The following is a 7,268-nucleotide window of genomic DNA, read 5'->3' as shown; positions in this document are numbered from 1 at the left end:
GGCCCGTGGCTAAAAATGTCGGGGTGGGTAGATTTGGTTAGCGCCGGGCCGGTGGAGGGCTTGAGGGGCCCGCACAGTGCCAGAAAACACTCGCCCTGTTCCTTACATGTATTATAGTAACCAAATCTACCCACCCCGACTCAGGGCAGAAAGCTGGTGGCTAGGTTAGGTTAGGTTAGAACTCCTAAGACCCGCACGAGCCGAGCGAGCGCAGCGAGCGTGCTGCGGCAGCAGCCGGCGAAGTGCCAGAAAACACTCGCCCTGTTCCTTACATGTATTATAGTAACCAAATCTACCCACCCCGACATTTTTAGCCACGGGCCTGCGGTTACACTTAAGTTTAGCCGGCTAAAGATAGAACAAACTAACATTAACACCTCGTCGAAAATAAACCTAAGTTTAGCCGGCTAATCTTAAGTTTATGTTCTCACCTACCTTTAGCCGTAACATATATATAAAACTCAAAGATGACTGATATAGTGATCTATCAACGCACAGCCCAAACCACTGGACGTATCGGGCTGAAATTTGGCATGCAGGTAGATGTTAGGACGTAGGCATCCGCTAAGAACGGATTTCCCGAAATTCTTGCGGGAACGGGGAAAAACGGGGATGTACGTACAAAGTCGTGGGCGGAAGCTAGTTTAATATTTGTTACTTGGGGACGCATAAAAAGATGTTACCTCAAGAGCCGGACAGTTTTCATGGTTTTTTACATCTTGCCAGTTGCCAGACACATTTAAAAAATAACTAACATATCATCCACATATCATCAAATTCGTCAAATTCACATAACTACCTAAAAGTGTAATAAATATGACATAACCTACTAAAACATTTAGACCGGGAGATACTGACACAAAATTTCGAGTCATTTGTAACAGGATGGCGGTTCTACAGGGTTCTTAGTATGCAATGACAAAAAGAAAAATGATGGTGTGAACGCTGGTACCGGCGGCTTAGTCGCGTGGGCGTTAGTCGAACTCATCGGAAAATAGCGAAAGTCAAACGATTTGTAACAGTATGGCACTTATTTTTCCTGTAAGTTTGAGGATCAACGAATATAAATACAAAATTTCAAAGATCTAGGTGTTGGAAATCTTCACTTATATAAATTAATAATAAATTTATTTTTCAAGTATGACAGCACTTTTTCCCCCTACTAGAAGTATGGCAAATATAATAATGGTCACATTTTATCAAATACTCTCCAAAAAGCCAAATGCAATACTGGTACAAAAAGATAGGCGAAATAAAAAAATTTTGCAGATTTTCGGCGGTATGGCGACCATTTGGAATCGTCCGAAAAGTATGGCATGGCGATTTTCGTAAATGGCTGCACGACGATGGTTACGTGTGCAAAAGTTAGCTTGGTACAAATGGTTGAATAATTGTTTTTTTTAAATCAACACATTCGCGTCGGTATGGCGGGCTGTAAGTCATACCGGAAAAGTATGGCATGACACTACCGCCTACTTCTTTTTTATGGGCTATCGGTAAATTCTAAAATTTTTGTGTTACAAATCGTTTGACTTTCGCTATTTTTCCGACGAGTTCGACTAACGCCCACGCGACTAACCCACCGGTACCAGCGTTCACACCATCATTTTTCTTTTTGTCATTGCGTACTAAGACCCCTGTAGAACCGCCATCCTGTTACAAATGACTCGAAATTTTGTGTCAGTATCTCCCGGTCTAATTAGTTTACCATAATTATTAAAAAAATAATAGTACAATATAAGACTTATGTTGATGGAATTCCACGTACCTATCTCGATGACTATGAATATAGGTATATGATGAATAGGTACATACATTTAGAAGTGAAACTTCATTAGGTGCTTTGAGAGCACAGTTTGAGAGTAAAATTTCAAGATCGCGTCATGTCAATACCGAATCACGACTTCGAATCATGACCCGAAATTTTGTGGGTCATTTGTAACAGGATGGCGGTTCTACAGGGGTCTTAGTACCTACGCAATGACAAAAAGAGAAACCGAAAGAGATACCGGATGCCTTAAGATACTGTAATATAAAATATTACAGTATCTTAAGATAAAGTATCTTCACCGTGTGTGACGCGCTTAAGGCGATTATTGGTATTTTTGAAGTTTCGCACACGCTTTTTTTTTAATGGAGGTTTGAATGATGCATGCTGTGTACATAGGTAAGTATTAATTACAAACTATTATAATGCTATGTTATGTTGTTTTTATTGAAATAAATGAAATGTGTATGAAAATTTTGGTGTTTTATTTTTATAATACTTCCTATCATTTATGACCGAAATCCATGCGTCGATTACAGATTAAATATTATATTAAAAAGTAAGTAAACATGTATATTTGACAAAACCTAGGTACTGTTTGGAATGCAGATGGAGTGTAAATTATTTGAGGAAAAGCAGTTATATTAAGTCTGTATCAGAGATCGGTAATATAAAATGCAACAGTTTTTTTAATAGTTAAAATATAGGTAAAGGAATAACATGCAATAAATAACAATATCATTATAGTTCTTTAAATATTTATTATCCACCAAAAATTTCAATGATTTACAATTTTTATCACTATTATTACCTATAAGATAATATTTTTAAGCTAGCCAAAATTTAAATAAACTTATTTACCTGTGCCACAGATATTATACTATACATACCTATGCATAATCTATACTAATATTATAAAGCTGAAGAGTTTGTTTGTTTGAACGCGCTAATCTCGGGAACTACTGGTCCGATTTGAAAACTTCTTTCGGTGTTAGATAGCTCATTTATCGAGGAAGGCTATAGGCTATATACCATCACGCTACGACCAACAGGAGAGGAGCCACGGGGGTGAAACCGCGCGGAGCGGCTAGTAGGTATATAATTTAGGTGATGCTATCCACAAAATGTTAGAACTTGTACAATTCCAATAAATAATAAACGTCACCGTAAAATTGTAAACACCGTAGATTTCAATCTCTCGTATATTATTACGAATTACAATTTGTCGACACATTACAATCTCGTGGCTTACATTATTTTAACGGTTTTACAATCTTATGGTGACATACAAAAATTCTACAACATATTACTGAGATCGATTCTACAATATAACACAAAGAAAATTTGCACAAAAATTCAAAACTATGCATATTTTTTGCTCCTGTCGTACCTAGTGAGTCTAAAAATTATAAAACAAAAAACACATCCCTACTAATATTATAAATGCGAAAGTAACTCTGTGTCTGTCTGTTACGCTTTCCCGCTTAAACCTCTCAACCGATTTTGGCAGTTGGCACAGACCCTGAGGAAGAACTTAGACTACCTTTTATTGCGAAATATGTACCACGGGCGAAGCCGAAGGACCGCTGGTTATAAAATATAAGAATAAAAATAAATTATACTTTTTTTATATTTGTAACTAGCGACCCGCCCCGGCTTCGCACGGGTATAAAATATATAGCCGGGCGGCCGGCCGGAACCGCCGCAAACGCTACGTCCCGCAATTTTTAAATCTGTAATATCTTCGAAAATATTCACTTAAATCATACGGTGTAAAGGGCCATATAGATCTATATTAAATGAACAATGTATTCAAGGTATTTAATTGGTTAAGTATTAATGCTGTATTGGTGAAAAACGCTTCGAAAATTAGCCATTATTTGTCGTAAAAAGTAAATGACAAAAAAAGTTATTGTGGGTTATCCATAAGAGATAGACATATAGCATCGCGGACTTTTCTGTAGACCTTTTCAATGTGTATAATACGTACATTATTTTAATAAAACTCGTAGGGTTCAGCCTGCGTTTGCAATTTAAGCGGACAAAAATGTAATTTTTAACGACATCACATAAGAAACCTCAAAAATAACAGTACTTCCACTATTTAATGGATGTTATTATACATATTAACCTTCCTCTTGAATCACTCTATCTATTAAAAACCGCATCAAAATCCGTTGCGTAGTTTCAAAGATTAAGCGTACAAAGGGACATAGGGATATAGGGACATAGGGACTAAATCTTACTCTAATTACACACAATAAATGACTAGAATAAGAGGGAATGATTACATTGATTACAATAATTTTTACTAACTTTATACCTAATTCCATTACAATTATAATATTTTAACACACAAATTAGACATAAATATTAATAAATAACTATGACTTGATGCAAAACAGACTTTTGACCGTGATCACGGTCACTATAAATCATTGTTATTTGACCATCACAATTAAGGTAGGTATGTTGTGTGGTCGCTGTGAATTAAAATATTAACTTGATCATTATTATAATTGTGATTTGTGACCGTGATCATGGTCAATATAAATGGATAGTTACACATTATAAAATATCGTAAACATGTTACATTCATCATAATAATAATGATAGATAAATAATTATTCTTTCCATCTCTTACTGTACAATATGAATGTAAAAGTTAAAGTCAAATCATTGCCGGTTACAACCACTTTTGACTAAGTTCTGCAGTCGAAAGCAGTTTTGACGAAATGAGTTTTGACTTGGTCACTGAAAAACCAAGGATTGCGAAAGAAAATCTAGAGAATAAACCTTATACTAAATTCAATTTATTCACATACACTGATTTCTACACATTTTTAATTTATACTCCACATTGTCCATGAACATGCATTTGCAATATTCACTTATTAATACCAAACACTCACTGATTTACGATTGAAAGAAAAGTGATTAGTCTAACGGTGTATTTACATCAAACGAGCAAATGCTCATTCAAACCCCACTATGTCGAATTATTTTAGTGTAAACAGGCGTAGAACATTCTTTCGTTGTTCTTAGTGCGTTCGAAAAGATTCTATGCAATGTTCTATTGGTTCTAATACCGAACAACACTGAATACGAGTTTTCGTTTACACTAAAAGATCACGAAAGAATGCTCTTGCTCTAGCTCTATGTTCGTTTGATGTAAATTCACCGTAAGATCATGTAGGTATGTGTTTTTTCCTGCATGAGTGTGTTACTGCATAAGTGAGTTATAGTATGAGTGTGTATCAACATGAGCGTATTACCGCATAATGCGCGTCACACACGGTGAAGATACTATAATATTTTATCTTAAGATACTGTAATATTTTATATTATAGTATCTTAAGGTATCCGGTATCAGCGTTCTGACCATCATTTTTCTTTTTGTCATTGCGTACTAAGACCCCTGTAGAACCGCCATCCTGTTACAAATGACCCGAAACGCGCTTAAGTGTGATACTGTATGAACGAGTTACTGCATGAATGTATTTCAACATATGTTAATAATAATGAGTGTGTTTAAACATGGGAGTTTTAGTGTATGAGTGTATTACAACATGAATGTGTTACTGCATGAGTGAGTCAAGCAAGTCAGTGAGTGTATCGGATTGTCGGGCGGGCTCGTGGCCCGGGGGGGAGGGTTACGGGGGCGTCAGACTGCCGCCGTACTCAGGGGACGCGCCGCGACCTGTGGGGGTTAATAAATACTTTATTTATAATTTAAGTACAAATATAATACTTTTATATATTCAAAAACACTTAAAAAAAAATAAAATGTAGAGGTACAATTCAGATAAAAATAATCAAATTCTAATTAGAATTAGGAAAAACATAATTATTTATTAAATTATGTTGACTTTGCACAAGCTTTAAACAAAAAATAGATATATATTTACGGATATCTTTTTTTTGTGGCTACTTAGAGAGGTATTTTTTGTGTTTTTTAAGACCTTAAAAAATAGGGGTATTTTTCATATATATGTATATGGCATATTGGGACGCCATCGTTTCGTCATCTGGTACGATTTGGCCAACCTCCTTTAAAATAAAATACATATCTTATTTCTTATGAGTTGTATGCTGTGAGTGAGATTTCAATACCTGTCTCCGCATGCTGTCTTATACAGCAGTATTATTTCCAGAAAGGTGGAAACTAGCTATGTATTAATATTCATGGAACTAACTCATAGGAAACCAGGTATTCAGCCAACTCATAGGATTAACTCATAGAACTTTTTTTATCTACTAACTGACTCATGTTTACGTACCTCGGCCTCTGCCACGGCCCCGGCCCCTGCCCCTCCCGCGGCCGCGTCACCTGCGCCCATCGCCCAGACCCACCATGTCTGGAACATAAATATTTTTTAGTAAAAGACGATCAAGTTTTTTAAATGAAACTTTTTTCGAAAAAATTAATAATTTGCCCACGTTTTTGGACCACGTTAAAAATGAAAAAAAAATTTCTCATTTTTAAATTTTAATGCTTTATATCTAAAAAAATTAAAACTAAACGTTATTTTTTTATTTTTTTTTTAATATAACGAGACATCGACTACTTTTGTTAAATTGCTTTTATTTAAAATATTAACAGTGGTATGACCCACTTAAATTTATAGGTAGTCCCTCCCTACCTACGCTAAATTCTAAAATATTGTTTAGGATTCATTTTAACTCCAAATTCGTAAATCAATTTCAACCTCTTTGATAAATCATTAAAATAAAACACGATCATTACTTTTATTTTTACAAACCTATATTGGTAGCTGTCTTCTCCAAATAAGCTAGCGGGCCTTGCAGCGATGCACCCGCGTACCCGCCACGACCACCCAGGAACATGCTTTGAGCTAGGTTGTTCTGCATCTGTGTTAAAAATCATTGTTATTGTCTGTAATAAACCTATTAGGCCGGGAGATACTAACACAAAATTTTGGGTCATTTGTAACAGTATGGCGGAAATGCACCGTAAGACTCTTTCTTCTTCCTGGAGAAATGTTTATACATACTCGTTCTTTACCACGGATATATTCTTCTCTTCTCTATATATAGTATATAAATATAATATATAAAATCCTCATGTCACAATCTTAGTTACCATATTACATACTCTACCGAAACGGCTCGAAATTTTGTGTGCCTATTGAAGATAATCTGAAGATTTTGATCGTACATCGAATATCGATTGTTCCGCGCGACACAGTTAGTCTAAACGAATATTATGTAATGTAATTCTTTGTGTTTTTGTTAGTGTTTGTATTTTGTAATATTTTCACACGAAAATTACTGGACCTTGACTAAATATTCAATTACAGTTAATTTTAATATTTATTATATGTTAACTAATTCTAATCGTTTATAAACATCTTAATCCATTAGATAAAAGTGTTAAATAATTTATTAATTAAATCAGAGCAATAGCTATCAAATACAATAATGATTTTACAAATTACACAGCGATTAAATGCTGTTACTTACCGAACCTTAAAAAGAA

The 7,268-nt window shown here is 35.1% G+C and overlaps 1 long non-coding RNA gene across 1 annotated transcript; it reads right to left on the bottom strand.

The window, feature by feature from the left end:
• Nucleotides 1-4,065: 4,065 nt before the first annotated feature.
• Nucleotides 4,066-6,624, bottom strand: LOC149896320 (uncharacterized). Its single transcript, XR_016458350.1, has 3 exons — nucleotides 6,532-6,624; nucleotides 6,049-6,126; nucleotides 4,066-5,468 (listed from the first exon to the last, which is right to left on the bottom strand). It is a non-coding gene; the product is annotated as an uncharacterized LOC149896320 (long non-coding RNA).
• Nucleotides 6,625-7,268: the final 644 nt, after the last annotated feature.

Source organism: Colias eurytheme, chromosome 29, assembly GCF_061535395.1.
Source record: "Colias eurytheme isolate Ceu_HAF_F1 chromosome 29, ilColEury1 Martin Lab GWU primary, whole genome shotgun sequence".
In the NCBI taxonomy this organism is placed as follows: Eukaryota; Metazoa; Arthropoda; class Insecta; order Lepidoptera; family Pieridae; genus Colias; species Colias eurytheme.
This window is presented reverse-complemented; position numbering and strand designations above follow the sequence as displayed.